This window comes from Coturnix japonica, chromosome 4 (assembly GCF_054131305.1).
Source record: "Coturnix japonica strain WE chromosome 4, WE-NBRP24, whole genome shotgun sequence".
NCBI lineage: Eukaryota > Metazoa > Chordata > Aves > Galliformes > Phasianidae > Coturnix > Coturnix japonica.
The window spans coordinates 55,205,844-55,222,176 of NC_140666.1; the positions used below are offsets into that span (position 1 = coordinate 55,205,844).

The 16,333-nt window shown below is 35.8% G+C and overlaps 1 long non-coding RNA gene across 1 annotated transcript in view; it reads left to right on the forward strand.

Annotated features, from left to right (window-relative positions):
• Nucleotides 1-16,333, forward strand: part of LOC107313578 (uncharacterized) — a 156,104-nt gene that overhangs the window by 44,757 nt on the left and 95,014 nt on the right. Inside the window, exons 14-15 of the long non-coding RNA XR_014945381.1 lie at nt 3,055-3,120; nt 3,234-3,325. This is a non-coding gene — a long non-coding RNA (uncharacterized LOC107313578). The remainder of the gene's footprint in view (nt 1-3,054; nt 3,121-3,233; nt 3,326-16,333) is intronic.

Consider the following 16,333-nt stretch of genomic DNA (forward strand, 5'->3'; position numbering starts at 1 on the left):
TTTCTGTTGGAACTGAATTTGAAAATCTCTCACTGCCACAAATTCATTGTATTTAATTTTTTTTTCCCCCCTGGATTGAACTGGAAACGAAAATATTTGGCCCTTGGTATCTGCTACCAAAATCTTTTACAGGTAGTTTAATAGTGATGCTGTGATAGAGCCAAACTTGTCTTTAACACTTCTTCCTGTGATCTTGTGGAGTTAGACCAGGCTTCCAATTGCAGAACTCTACTGAACAGGAACAATTAGCAGCAGCTGAAGATCTGGCCTGTAGTCAACAATATATCCTAGGATTTTTGTTGCGGCTTAGTTATTACTTTCCTCAGTTCAGAGGAGATGGAAATTCTAATGGTGCTTACTCCATGCACTACCTCTGAGCTTAGGTTACCTACCAACGGCTTTAACGCAGTGCATACTATGCAGTGTCTGACCACAGATTTAAAACATGGTCCCCAACTACTGGGACTTTCAGCCACAGGCATGATAATAAGGATGTCAAAAAACAAAAACAAAAAAACAACAACAAAACAAACCCAAAAAACAAACAAACAAACAAAATGAAACAAACAAACAAAAAACAGTGCAAGTCTTAGTATTTATTTTTAGTGGAATAAGGATTCAGGGATAGGCTAAGAGGTTCAAATATTCAGAAGTGAAGCCAGAGATCCCTGGAAGAGTAAGAGAAGTTAAAAATATGATTTAGAGGGATAATGAGATGAAATGTTACTGTGCCAGCAGGAAACATACATTCTCTCGTATGAAGAAATTCTGGCTTGAGAAGTCCTGCTACTGGGTTACCAAGTGATAGTTATTGTATTGAAATACCTCAGTTCACTTTAGGATTTTCATCTGCAAATGGAGAGCAGCATTATTTTTAAGTGCTCTGAGATATCTAGATGTATAGCCATAGAAAGATGAGATTTACAATAATGGTAACATTGGCAAAATTTTCATAATTTTGAAAAAGGAAATTCATGGTAACTATTTGCTGTGATGAAATTACTTGGGAAAATAACCCCAAAATAAAAGTAGGTGGACAGCATGGAAATTTTTTAGTTGCAGAATTGTAGGCTTGTGTGGATGTGAGTAACGGAAGCAAGGTCTTACACTGAAGACTAAAGAAAACTTAAAAAATAAAACTATTCCTACTCATAAAATATTTCCTTTTCTACAGATTTTTTTTGGTCCTCTTTGTCTTACTGTTGGTACACAAGTTACATATGGAGAGAAAAATGTAATTTTGTCTTTACTTTAAATGTTGGTGGCTAACGTTCTGTCCTTACTAGGTTTAAATAATGTCACTTCTCTTAATAATCATCTTTACTCTTTGTAATCTTCTCTACTTTTGCAGAGTCAGTCTTTCTGACAGTGTAAAACATGAGCAAATGAAAGGCAAGACTATATCCATCACCTGAGCATATGTCTATCTTCCTCAACACTGTGTTTCAAAACCATAACATTCTTCATGCTGCTGGTGAAAAAGCAGTTGTGCTGAACATGTACATACTGTAAGCATCATATACTTGCTGTGCCTGGAACAACATTTGCATATGTGAGCAATTGCAGAAGCGAATAAGAGAAAAAAATCATAAAGTTAATTTATGAACTGCAGTTTGGGTAGACATTTTCTAGCTGTTCTCCCAGTCTGGTGATTGAAAATCCCAGTCATGGTCCCACTGAAATAATTAAAACTTTAATTTACTTTTTCAGGGCAAGGCCACATCTATCTTTTGATTCAACTGTGCTTTCTGTTAGGGCCCAAATTTACTACTGAAGTGAGTGACAAATTCTTAAACTGCCTCTCGCAGCGATGTGCCTAGAATTAGTGTATATTATGGGATGTTAAGTGCTTTGAAAATGTAAGCATCTGTGCTCCGTTGAGCTCTGAGATGGCATAGAAAAGATTCACAAGATACCAATCTGATTATGTTTTTTGCATTGATTAGACAATGGTTTCTCTCTATAGTGTTTCTATCATTGTTGCATATCACCAGTGCATCTTATTACTCTGCTACTCTTGAGATTTCTTTTTTTCTTTTTTCTTTTTTTTTTTTTACACATAAGAATAGATATTTTCCACACTACTCATTATTTTTCCTAAGTTAAGACACCCACTTGGTGTCAAATGTGGAAAATTTAGTCCAAGAATTCTGGTTTGTTTTGTCATTTGCATTTCTTTATTTTCCAGTTATTCCAAGTAAAATTGCCAACTGAATCAGTAAGCACAATAGTTTAAAACCATTAATATACAATATAACTATTACTTTGTATTCCTTTTTTTCTTGGGAAAAGTCATCTTCTCCTGCTCTGTAAAATGAGAACAGTAATGTTTTTGTATTTCCTTAACCATTCTGTTTTCAGGACAACATCGTCCCAGGCGTTCCTAGTGATGAGCACTTTCATGCATGAATGCTTTTGCTGCAGTCACTGAAATTACCAATTTGATGAGCTGGGGTTTAAAAATCTATCCCCAAGTCATTTCCAGTTCCTGTTGAACAGAGGTGAACACATGGGGGAATGTAAAAGATCTGAGGCCATGAAGCTCTTCCTAATATCAGTGGAAACAAAGACCTAAACCTAACACTTCAGCTTTTGGAATACTTTAGCTTTTGACAGCCTGACAACTTTCTAACTTTATCATGTTACAGCTATTAGTCAAAATCCCCTGGACTCCTACTCAGTCCTTATGTGGGCAAACTTTTTAAAAGAGTTTTAACAGGAGAACGTTCTTTGTTATGGTCTGGACTGTTACAGAAATGGAAAACAAAGATCTGACTGGAAAGGTTACGTGTGGTTTACCATAGAGTTTTACTAAAAGAAGACAGTATTTGAATTTACAAAGAACAGTATTAACAAAACAAGCAAACAACAACAAAACCATACAAACAATAAAACAATAAGTTAGTGTGAAAATCTAAAAGTTGTGTGACTGCTGTGTACTAGTTTTTATCAGGTACTGAAATGAAAAGACCTGATAACACAGAAAGGATGTTCTTCTGTAACTGTCAGACAAGGGACAGTCATACGGACATGTCTTCCATTACTTCTTAACAGGTGAATTATTTGCTGTAACATTCAGTCATGAGACCAATTGAAACATCAGCTCATCAATTTTTTATTGTAAGTATCTGAAGAACTTTCAGAGTAATGCTGAAACTGCAGTTATGACACTATTTATTAACTTTTAGCTAGACCATCTCTTAATGTCGTTTCAATTTATGATAATTTTGGAGATTGCCTCTGATTTGGGAGCCTCAGCATGTGCAATTTGTACAAGCCCAACCCATATGCTTCATCTTCACTCGGAGGGCAGCTGAAAATGATGGTAAGTGACAAATTGTTCTATACTCCTCCTCTTGTTGTAGCATGTGAGCTATCATTTTGACAGCCCAGAGTACTGTGCATGGTAGATATGAAGAAATGCCTTTAAAGGACTTAAGGTTTATTTCTGAAATGTTTTATTACTTGAAACTGTATCCATCACATGGTTATGGTAACACTGGCATCTTACCCCCAGAATTCCTGTTCCTGTAGTGTAATCCTAACTGTAGTACAAAGTATTCTGAAAGGATGTTGTCATGTAAGTGTTGTAGATAACTAAATGCACAAAATACTTTTATTTCTTTGTTAATTTTACTGTAAACTACTGCTTAGTTTATGTCAATAGTTTTATACTCAGAAGACACTGTCAAATAAGATATGTCCAACCTGTATATTCATATTTGATTGCTCAAGTAAGATTAAGTCTTATTTTGCAAAAGACTTTATATACATTATATACTTTTCTTACTTATATATATACTATATATTTTATTTGGTGATGTCCATATACTTTATTTGGTGATGTCCATTCTTTCTCAATGTTATGTATTTCTTTTCTTAATGCTGGTGATGAATTCAATAGGATGAGATTTTGAACTTTTACCTTCTAATTGTTGGTCTTGTTTCTGTAAATGTTCAATGTTTTTGTGGCTGTGCTGTTGGGGTATATGATGATTGAGAAGTGTTCTCTGTTAGAAACAGTGATGTTGTACAATTGATAATACACAAGTTAATAATCTAAGGGGGCTGGGAAAGGTATCCTGCAGAAGTGAAAGAGATTTCTGTGTTTCAGTACAGCTTAGTTCCTGCAGCATCACAGAGTTTGGTATATGCTACATAAACATGGGCACACCTGTGTTATACATCTGAAGGGAGTCATACAGATCACTTATTTGGTTTTATTTGCTTTAACTCTTCTTTCAGATGCATGCTATCTTTATTAAAGCTGTGGAAATAGTGAGTTTACATTGGTCTTACAGACATTTCACTAAAGAGCAAATATGTGGCACATACCTTTTCTATGTATTCCATGCTTTTTTCAGGTAAACTGTACAGAAGTTTACCTGAAAGCCTGTACAGTTGTTCTACAAAAAGAGGAACATCTGGAGGACAAGTTTTCAATAGCATTAATCACATCCCTTGATTTTCCTTTTTATATTAGGAAATGGAAAATTATGTAAATTTATAAATAATGACACTAGAAGTAACAGTGAATTGGATAAACTTTAATATTTTAACAGTTTCTTTCTAACATTTATATCTGATATTGTTACTCATAAGTTCCAAACCATTTTTTTTTTTTTACTTTGTTTATATTTAAACTATATGAGCTGAGACTGAGCAGGCAGCAGAGGGGTAACAGAATCATTCTTCCAGCGGGTAAGAGCCTGATCTCATCTTTGAATTGCGTTGATTAGGAAAATTTATGGAATAAATCCAAAGTTATGGACTAACAAAAAGTGCAAATGGATTCCAGAGGAACCTAGAGACCTTGTGTCAGTATAAAATAGAGGTAGGGGATCTTATGAAATGCCTGAAAACGGTTTGATTTTGTCCCCTAAAATCAAAGCTAGGAAAAGGATTGTATGAGTTCTATTTAAAAAAAAAATTATTAAGCCCCAGAAGTCTTTTCAGGCTGACACATTGCAATGAAAATTCGTTATAGAAAAATACATTTATCTTTTTTCCTCAGAAAGGGTGTGAAAAATATTTCAGAAAGTCATAAAAGAGCTAAGATTTCCAAACTGAAACTCCTAGACCCCAATACATTTGAGCACTTCCATTTCTGTAGGCAGAAGGGAATTCTAACCTATACATAAAAATACATGAGTGCATGCTTAAATTTTAGCAGGTATTAAGACCCATGCAGTATGTCAAGACTTAAGCATATACTTGCATCTTTGGGAACTGGGGCCTGTGTCATGTTAACTTCCAAGCTGAAAGTTTTGTAATGTGTTGAAGGTGGCCCAACAGTCACTGACCAGCAATACTAAGTACTTCCAAAGCAGCAAGCCAGATAAAGACCTGGTTTAATGGGATTCTGAATTACAATAAGTAAATTGTAAGAAACCCTGTTGACAGAAGCCTCTGGGCTGGGTCCAGGCCTGAAGCCAGACTGAAATTTCTCATATAGCAGGTAATCAGTAAGATGAGAATCCAGCTGCAAGGGGAGGGCCTCTTTTATGAAATAAGAAGGTACTCTGGAAGGAAAGCTTTATCCTGGTAACCTTTCTTTGGTAACACAGAAACAATTAGTGCTCTTTGTTATCTGGATTTCAATGGACTCCAGTAAATCAGGGAGAAGGTGATTACATTATTGGAGCTTCACTCATAATGTGTAAAGAATGGATTGTTAGGTTTAACCACTACCATTTAAGTATTTCAGAAAGTAAAGCCCATAAGTAATTTCCGGTGATGGATAATTGAGTATACTGGGACAAGGATTACTAGCTATCATTATTGCCTTTGTAGCGATCAAACTGAGCGAGATGACAACATTCTAAAGCCACCTGAATTTTATTATTTATTTATTTTTAATAAACTCTTACATTACCCATTTTAGGTAAAACCAATGAAGCTGGTGTTTCTTTGTCCTTTGTGATAAAAATTTAGAATAAATTATTACTGGGATTTGGCAGGTAGTGCAGCACACCAAGACACCAGCTGGTCTGATACGCATAGGTGAAAATATCTATCAGTCTACCAATTACCCTTTCTTGTTACGGATTTCTTTCCAGAATCACACCAGAAATATCTGAATATTCTAAAAGGGTTTAGAACAGCTTGAATGTGACTTGTGTCAATTTTGTAAAATACATCAGGGTTTGTGGAGTATATCTGGACTGATGTGATGAGAATATTCCCAACAATATTAAGAAACAAATAAGCATTAGTACAGTTTCTTTAATTTCCTAGGGCTAATGTGTTGTGAAAAACGGCAATCAATTCCTTTTAGTGATCTGGAGAGTGGAGCTCATTGTGTCTCTTTGTAGAAGGCATTATTTCTGAGTTTTTGCCCCTCATCAAGCATCTATAATAGTCACAATAGTGGGACTGAGGTCAGTTACTCTCTTCCCCAGAGACTGTGAATTTTTACTCACAGCTTGCTCTCATGGGAATTCTGGAACAAAGAGAGGAACATAGTGATCCATAGAGGTAGCACATCAGACTCATCAGGCTAAAATCTACTGAGAAGAAGCATGACATTCATTGGCTGTATTAGGTCCATGGGTTCAGTTAGCAGTCCTACTAGTTTATTCTGTGGAACTTTTCATCTGCTTCCTTGGATGGCTGCTATTTATCTATTTGAAGCACAGAGAAGTAAACAGATTTCATTGAAATTATTTCCTTTTTAATAGATGTGTGACAAACAAATTTAGTTTTTTAACAACTGAATTGCCATTTGAAGGTTGTCTTCCATGAAACTATTTCTTCAGCAGCTTTAACTATGGATGGAGCTACCACTTAAGACAGAAACCTTTCCAACTGTAAATGCTTATATCACAGCCATTAGCAAATCATTGCAGACTGTCATTTGACCTCTTATCGGGACAATGTGAAATCCATGTGAATATAAAAACAGATTCATCTTCAATTTCCTTGCCATACCACCCTCTGGAGTACTTCTTCAAGAGAACATGACCTGTGCAGTGGCCATATGGCCTCATTGAGGCTTTTAAGTGGCTGAGGGGTCAGTTTCCATAACAAAGCCTTCGATCACAAACATTTCAGCACTCACTGAGCAGAGGATTTGTCTTCATTATGTTTTGAATAACACTCTCTTGTGCAGGAAGAAAAAATCCAAGAAGAACTTTCTATTTCTTTTACTAACATTCTTAAAAGATCCCATATGTGGGAATTAGGCCTTAAAATTTTTTGAAGAATATATTTTTCAAGCCTTTTTCAAAAATCTATTTATTTATTTATTTCCTGAAAGAAAGTAGTTTGCTTAGAAAAGACAAATCTTTTATGATTGGTCATTTACAACTAAGGTCATTTTTAGCATTAAACACTTGGGTATGTGAAATTCTCAGAGTTTAGCTACTATATGGTTCTAAATTAACAATGAAATTGCACAGCTGGTAAGAAAATCATGACTGTATAAGAGAAAGCTAATACAGTTCCTTACATGTCTGTTTAATAAAGAATCTTCATTTCTCAGCTTTTTCTTATCTGTTAAAAAAAAAAAAAAAGTAAAGGTTCATTAAACTTGGTACCATAATACATGCTACATTTATTGAAGAAAAACATAAAGTCAATACACAAGGCTCTTAGAGGCAGTGTGTTCAGAAAGAAAAATGATTAAATGAATACTGTTTCCTTATTTGATTCTCTCTCATGGGAACGAGTTTTACTTGGCTGCACTAGCAATGATTCTCCATCTATCTATGCAAAGAATTATTATATTAAATTAAAAACTCACCCTATTTATCAAAAAGCCAAAACTAATAAACAACACTGTGGCACTAGGAGTAAACCACTACTAGACAATTACTTTCTGCATTGGAGTATTATTTATAATTTGATTTAGAGAAAACACCTACTCCTCAGGGAATGCTGAGACATGCAGTATTGACAGAAGAACTTCACTACTTGGACATGGGAGTGAAATTATTTTTCAGTCACTGCACTTTGAAAAAGATTCTAGTGGAAAAACAACCACATCAAAATCCCTCCAGATGTTCTTAAGGGAATGGCTGAAGTGTTGCTTGTAACAACTAATACTAATTAGAGGGCAGTAATACGTGTCTAAAATAAAGCAGTTGAAAGAAGGAAAAAATGGACAATATGAATAATAACAATTGCTATGATTCTATTTATTAATTATTTAATCAAAAGTCTAATGCTGATTCATTTTATCAGCTAGAGATTTTAGTACTAGAATCTCACTATATTCTTCAGCATAGCATTTTAGTTCGAGCACATCGGGCTCTAACTCTTAATTTGTAAGGGAACCTGCCAGCTAGATTGTTCTACATGGAGCCTGAATCTCAGGAAGATTACAGCACAAAGTATGGTTCAGAATTTGCTCAATAGGTTGCATAACAGGAATAATCTGTCAAAATACAAAATTTGAATTTGCAGTCACTTTACAGTATCACATAGTACGTCTAAAAGCCTCTTATCTGTAAGTTAAGGAAATCCTCTGGGAGGCTTTAAGACATTGCAATAATGCCTGTATTTAATACATCCATGTTTGAGAAAAACAAGGAGAAGAAAATCTGATACATCAACCACTGCCAGCAAATAATGACCAGTGGAATTCAGTTAACATAGACAATTTAATTTTAATACCTAGTGGGAATTTGATTTAAGCAATTAGGGAAAATTGTGAGTGTAGTCCAAATCACGTGCATCTCTATTTCTTTTCTATTTTCTTCAAGAGCCCTCAGCATTCTTGGCATCTGAAAATATATGCAGTAAGTCTCCTGAAAACTTTTAGCAGAGGTATAACTTTGTTCACATAATAATGACAATGAAGTAAGCGGGGCTGTTTACAAAAGGGAAACTGTATATAAGTTCAAGCATTTGCAGGATTTCATGCTAAGTACTTGGAACAGGGAGATCTTCCTTAGCCTGAATGAACCCTAACCCTAAGTATAACCTCTCCAGTAAAGTGCCTAGGAAGATGATGACCAGCCTTAAGATGATGACCAGCCCTAAGAGAGGGAAATTCCAGGGTGCATTTGTAGGCCCCATGTTCAGGGAGAAACTGGGTTTGAGATAGTCCAGTCACCAGGAAAGTTCAGTGATCTCTTAGAAACAGAGTGCTTAGAGTGTCTGATTGCTATTATGATATGGATGGAAATTAAAGAGAATAAACCACTCATAAATGTATATGGAGCTGCAGCCATGGCTATGACATCACTGGTAGCCAATCAGCTAACTCACTCCATTTTGGTCCATCAACTTCTATAGCCATTTAAAATTTTTTATTATTCTACCACATGAATCTGGACTGCAGCCACTTACCATGAGACAGACTGGACTAATAAATCTTTGGCACATGTAACAACCATGTTTAATATAAAACAACCCATACACTTTTTTAATATGATTTATAAAACAGAACATGAAGCTACCTACATGATCTTTTCTAGCTACAGCATATACTGTTATTTATCGCACATTTAATTACTAGCAGCAATTCAGTCATGTTACCTAACCTTTAGGCCGTATGATTACCTGATCCAACATATTCACATGATAAAAATGTCAAGCTCAGAGAAATACACCAGTCTGACTCTCTGTGAAATCTAATTATAAACAGCAATGTTAAAAAAAAGGTTAACAGTTTAAATAGTCAAGGCATTATTCATTTTACAAATCTTCGTTTTGATTGAAACGATAGCTGAGAGGGCACCATGCAGCCTGGTATGCAATGAATAACAGAGCTTTGTCACAGCTACCTTCTTTTTGGCCACTTGGCTTAGAATTGGGGAGCACAGCTTGGCCTCTAGGAACAGCTTACCAGTATGCTGAGGGATACATTTGTCCCTTTCCCCGTGCAACCTTCACCACCAGACTGTACAGGTTTACAAAGGGAGAAAAAAAGACTGAATCTGTTGGTGAGAATAGTCTCAGTACTCTCAGTAACTCTTAATATGGGATTTAGGTACTTAGAACTGGGCTAAGACTATGCCAGACAAAATAAGAATGATCAGCACATGTTACACACTGATAACTCAATGTAAAAGCTCATTATTCAAACTAGTTTTCCATGATAATTTTTTCAAACCTTCAGCATTCTGAGGATGTGTTGTTTTTGTGACTTTAAGACTAGAAAAAAACTCTAGAATGTTCAGAGACTGGGGAAGAAAAATGTAAGTTCACATGTAATCTCCGTGGAAAATGGCTAGACATTACAACGACAGTCTAATACAATCCTAAGGGGAGAGTTACTTAAATAAATAAAATTATATTAAAGGAAATAATCTCTTTCTGCTTGTAGGAGTAGAAGCATTTTGAAACATTTCTAAATCCATATAAGATCCTAAAAGCCCAGTACAATCCGTTTAATGCTGATCATTACAATGTTATTAACTTTCCAGAAAATATCAACCAAACTGCTGGGCACTGAACAGTATTTATGTACAGTCAGAAAGAACTAAGAGTTATGTGTCCTAAAAAATGCAGCATAATATATAAAAATATAGAATAAGTACCTGCATTTGGTGCTCTCCTACACGCTTAATTTTTAGTCTCTTGTTTGGTTGCGTCCAAAATCCCATGGTAGCAATTGCAAGAGTTTAAGCTATAATAGCTTATTCAATCATTCATAGCCTTTAGTGACCAACAGCAATAATTTCATGCACACCAATCTTCATTGAGATTCAGAGAATTGTGAAGGAGTTGATCCCTCAAAGAAGTTGCTGATATAAAGTATTGTTTTAAAATATACTTTCCTTACACTAACTGTCTCTCAGAAACAGCTGCTCAAGGTATTCAGAAAAAGAGTACTGTAATTATTATTTTGTTATTGATGATAGGAAGTGGAATGGGGTAAATCTTCCCAAGAGAATATCAGTTTGTTTGTTTAAGATAATCTGAACTCTGAAGTGTCTGATTTCAGTCATTTCTTCTAGCGTGAAAGACAGACAAATACACAGCAAGAGGTGAATGCTATTTGAATGTTAGTGCAGGGTTGGCCTAACTGCTCTTCTCTGAGTCACATACCAAAATCTTCACACTATCACAAGCCACAGAAATTGCATACCATCTACAGATGGGCATGGGAGGTCCTGGAGTGATTCACAGGCAGTAGCTAACTACAGATCCCAGAAGACTCATTCGTTTATGGTGGAGCAGGTCTGCCTCATGCCAGCTGTGTTGCTGAATCCCTGAGCAACCCATTGATTTTGGCATTTGCAGCTGCTGTTGGCTCATTCTCTTCCATGGCCAGACATTTGAATTCCTCATCTTTTCTGCCAGCATAGTCTTCTAACTGGCTGTGTGATTCAGCTGTCAGTGTGGGCCGGTGTGTAACCATTTCTGTGGGGCCATACTTCTGTCTGTAATCTGTCAGTGAAAGTGTGGACTTTCTCTGTGCGACAGATGAAACTTCTAGGATCCCTGTGTCTTATCTGTAGCAAACAGAAAGTAATGTACTTCAGTGCATGAAGAAGAACCAAGAAAGCAATTCTTTATTGTAAATGAAAAAAAACTGGGTTTTTGCTGGGTCCTTGCAAGAACATATCTGTAATTACAGAGATCAATTTTTTTAAGACTAAAGGAAGCCAACAGGAAACCCTGGGAAGCCATCGCTAATGTGTGCAAAGCTGAACAAACTCCAGCAGCTTGGAAGTACTTGAAGGTGACTGGTACATAAATCTACAGTAAAGTAGACCTGGACAGGAGGAAGAAACACTGAATCAGAAAAAAATCGGCTCTAGCAGAAAACAGTGTAAAGGCCTAACTTTAAAAACAGTCATGTCTCATTTTTTTTTTGCTTCTATGCATTTTAACACATATAAATAAATGTCTTTCTCTCCACATATATCCCTGTATACATAGAAACTATTCAAAAGTACCTCTGAGGACTGAAAAATTTCTGAGCAGTGGTAGAACCAGACAGGCAGTCTCCAACTGTTGGCTCTACTTAAAATAAGAAATCTTCAAAAGCTATAGTGATGTGAAGCAGTACAAAATATCAACAGAAAAACAAATGTGGCTGAGTAGACATGATGTGTTTTCCAATTTGCTGGCCAACAACTAACCAGCCAGCAACTTACCTGAAGATAGATCCCTTGTGATAGGGCTCTTAAATGTTTTGCCACTCTGCTCCTTTCAGAAGAAACAACACAGGGAGACATACTTTATTCACGTGAGTAAGGCCAAGTGGAGCTTGTAATGGTTCATCTCATCTGCATCCTGACCTTCCTTCTTTCTGCCCTCAGACAGTAGACAAAAAAAATAAAAAAATAAAAAAAATAATGCAAGTAAGCCTTTAACTTAGAGATATTTGTGCCCTGAATAAGCTTGGGAAAAATGACTTCTAACAATACAATTGATTCTCCCAGTCACGGAAGATACTTCTTTCCTTGGCTTTTAAAACTCTTACTGTGTGCTAAAAAATTGAAAAATAAAAAAATAAATGTGGAGGGAAACAATCCTACCTTTCGGGCCTGTGTTGTAAAAACTCCAGTAGGGCTGAGTAATTCTTTCAGAATGAAATGGTGAACTACAGAATAAAGACCTATTTAATAGCTGGGGAAAAGTTTTCAGTTCATACAACTCCCTGTGATAATAGCATAGGAAATAGAAAGATATAGGAATATACAGAAATAGAACTGTGAGAAGTGAGTACAGTGGACCTTAGACGCATTACCATAGAATGGCTTTCAAACTGAAAAATTTGTCATGGTTTTGCAGGTATTGACATCTGAGTGGGTTGGGTTAAAACTGATGTCTTTGCTTTCAGCATAGTAATACCATCGAGACAAGGACAAAACATTTTTTTCTGCTACTCGCACACACAAGCATAAATAATGTCTGTTTGTGCAGTGCACCATGGTGTGTGGATTTTCTTTATTGAATAATGATTTTTAAACAAAATTCCTTGCATTATACTCATTTAATATGAATTTAAAAAAGAAACAACAACAAATAAAAATGAGGATAGCAATTGAAACTGGTAGAAGTAGTGAATCTGCTAAGCTGTGTTAATATGCATACTATATAGCCATTGATATATGGGGCGGAAGAGGATGACCATTATTGACTCCAGTACAGTTTTATTTAAAGACTTAAGTCAGGTTTCTGGAAGTTGGTCAATACAGAAATCTGATGGTTGAAATCCTCTGTGATTTATGTTAGCATAACATTTGCTGCAATAAACTGTGCCCTTGATTAGACTTGAGTGACTCCATTAACTTTTATTTTATCACAGTGATAACTGAGAGCATAAGTTGGTTTTCTTGGTATAAAATATACAACAAAAGCTCCACAGGGCAGAACAGGCAGAAGAAATGTGCCCCCATCGAAGTGACATAGTTGTAGAATGTAGTTTCCAGTATATGGTGGTAGTAGAATGAATACTGTGTATGCTTTTTCTATCATGGATTCTCAACTACAGTTCTTGGGCACTGACTTTTGCTCTGGAAATAGGAGAGTCGAAGATGAGTAAAGATGACTAAATTTGAAGCAGCTGGCTGTGTGTTCTACAGAAACTGGCAATAGCAGTTCAGATCCAAGCCCAAAAAGAGGATGCAGAGGGCTTGGAATTGTGAACTGAGGAGTTCTTTTTGCTTATTTGACGTAATACCATAGCAACAAGCTGCTAAGTTGTGGAAGGTAAAGCAAACAAAGAGTTGTAGGCAGAGCTCTATCATAAGAATGAGCTAGTTTTCTTTATTAGAGTAGAATGAAAATAGTTTACAGTGTTATTAATCTCTTTTGATTGCACATTCAACTCCTCTAAAAATGTGAATGAGAAAAATTATGCTTAGATCATAAGAATAAGAAATAAGTATTTCTGTGTTGCATTTTTTATTTCCATAGAGAGATGTCGAAATGAACTTCTGCCTGTATGTAGACTCATTTTCATATTTCCTTTTGGTTTTTCTTCCTAAGATGAATGGGTTTGTTTGTCATTATTCACATCCAGTGGATTTCAAGAGCTTGAAATGATGAGGGCACTGGAACTTGAAGTTCTCATGGAAAGGCTGTGGGACTCAACCACAGAACTTACAGGCTACATTAAACCCTAAATATCTATGTCCAGGACACACAGAGCCTGTGGTGTTCCTGTAGGTTTGGCACTTGATTTTCATAATACTTCCCATGGCAACTTGAGCACAGTCTCACCCCAAGTGACCCCAAGGTCCAGGATTTTTTGCGTAAGAAAATTCCTCAAGGAAGGATCTTCCTTTGCATTTGGTCTAATTTTCAGTTTTTAATGTGGTTGGCAGGGACAGGTCCACATGATTGCTCTCACTGCTTAGTCTGTGCACTTTGTACCTTGATCTGATTGCCATGCATTTACAAGGAAGCATGGTAAAGAATTTCCCTCTGTACTCAAACTGTGCATTCTGAATTCTTCAGGATCAAAAAGTTTTCTATATCAGGTGCTAACTCTTGTACTATAAGATATTAAGCTTCTATTCTGATGCAGTTTGTATGTGCCCATCACCACTGAGTTTTATATTCTTCACAAATCACTTACAGGTTTAGCTGCCTCCCTGCAAAAATGCGTGTGAAAAGTTCAGCTCACCGTGCCATCCTGTTTTCAGTCTTTTCTGACTCAGGCAAAAGGACTACACAACTTGTATGTAAGATACAATTTCAGGGTTATCTGAAAGGTCATGTTGGCTTATAAGAGCATTTTGATCTGTGTATGAGACATGAGAGGAGGCCAAAAATGATGAGGAGGTTGAAGATAATAATGTCAAAGTTAAAGAAAAACCCCACAAAACCATCTATAACATGCATAGCTTGACTATATAGAAAACGTATGTGATATTGGAAGCAATAGGGAAAAACGATTTATTTAGGAGTAGGACTTCAACCTATTGGTTTAAATTACAGGATCGAAAGGAAACAAAAGGAAAAGAGAACACATTTATGAGAATGATGAGAAAGAAACATTTTCAGATATTTCAGTATGTGGAGCAGAAATGGTCTGAAAAATTGCAGTGAAAAAGACTGTAAAATTAGAAGTGGTCTGTGAAAATAACACCATCCTAAATAGACACATAGAAAATCTTGGCTTTTTGATGCCAGATAGGACCCAATCTATTTCTCCTTTTCTTTGTCTTTCTTTCTTTCTTTCTTTCTTTCTTTCTTTCTTTCTTTCTTTCTTTCTTTCTTTCTTTCTTTCTTTCTTTCTTTCTTTCTTTCTTTCTTTCTTTCTTTCTTTCTTTCTTTCTTTCTTTTTTTCATTCTGTATGAAATGTGAATTTCATACATTCTTACTACTTGAGTAAATAACTTACCATTACCAACTTCCTGAATTTTCTTATAGTTGCATTAAGTATTTTAACTTGCATTTTAATTATTTAACTGGAATAGGAAATATATTTACACTTATTACAAGTTTCTGTTAAAAGTCCCAACTGCTTCTTCAGTCTTTTTTTTTTTTCCTCTTATTTTTGTAAGCTATTTCTGCTTCTGAAGTTTATATGACTCTCATTCCTTTATTCCTTTGAGATAGGGGCTTATATCATAAACGCTTATCTTCCTTATGGTTTTGGTAATTGATATTATATTGGGTACTTCATAATTCTGCAGCTGGTTTCATCAGGACTGCTATTTGTGCCCTTCCTTTAAACAGGAGATGCAGTACTGCACCCTGGGGTGAGGACTGATGCAGAAAATCTGGAGAACCAGAGAACTGGATAATCATTTGAGAAAATGTCTGTGTTGCAATTGAAACTCTCAAGTTCATGCATTGAAAGGGAAATATTTTGTGCCACTTATAGTTTTGAGATGGGTGGCTGCTCCAAAGTGAAATGGAAAGCTAAAAATACCCCATAAACACCATAGTTAATACAAGTATGTTTAGTAGAAATTTGTGAATAGGATTCCCTACTGTCTTGTGCTTGTGGACTGTGTTAAACACTGTGAGAATGGAGGGAGTTATGTTCCCTAAGTATAAATGACCTTCCAAGCTGATAATAGTGGGTGTTTGTATCATTTACCGTAGCAATCACTAGAAGGTAACCTATAGCTGGGAAATTTGGGGTACACGGAAATCTTCTCCAAGTCTGGAAGGTTACAAGAATACCATGGCTTAAATGAACAAATGCAGAATGCTTCCACTGCTAGTGTAACAGTAATATTTAAAGATGTGTGGAAGAATGATATTTAAAAACAAGTAGGCAGCTCAATGTAGTATTTTTTTTGTGTTATTTTATAGATGCTTTCCTTAGGTGGACAGAGCCTTGCAGATTCAGGTCAAGAAGTTTTTGACAGTAGAAATGGCCTCTTGCCATTCCTGTTGTGTTTACTGCAACACTTCAGATTTTCTTGAAGTACCTTGCTAACTGTTTTATAGCCACGGCTAGCCTGATTA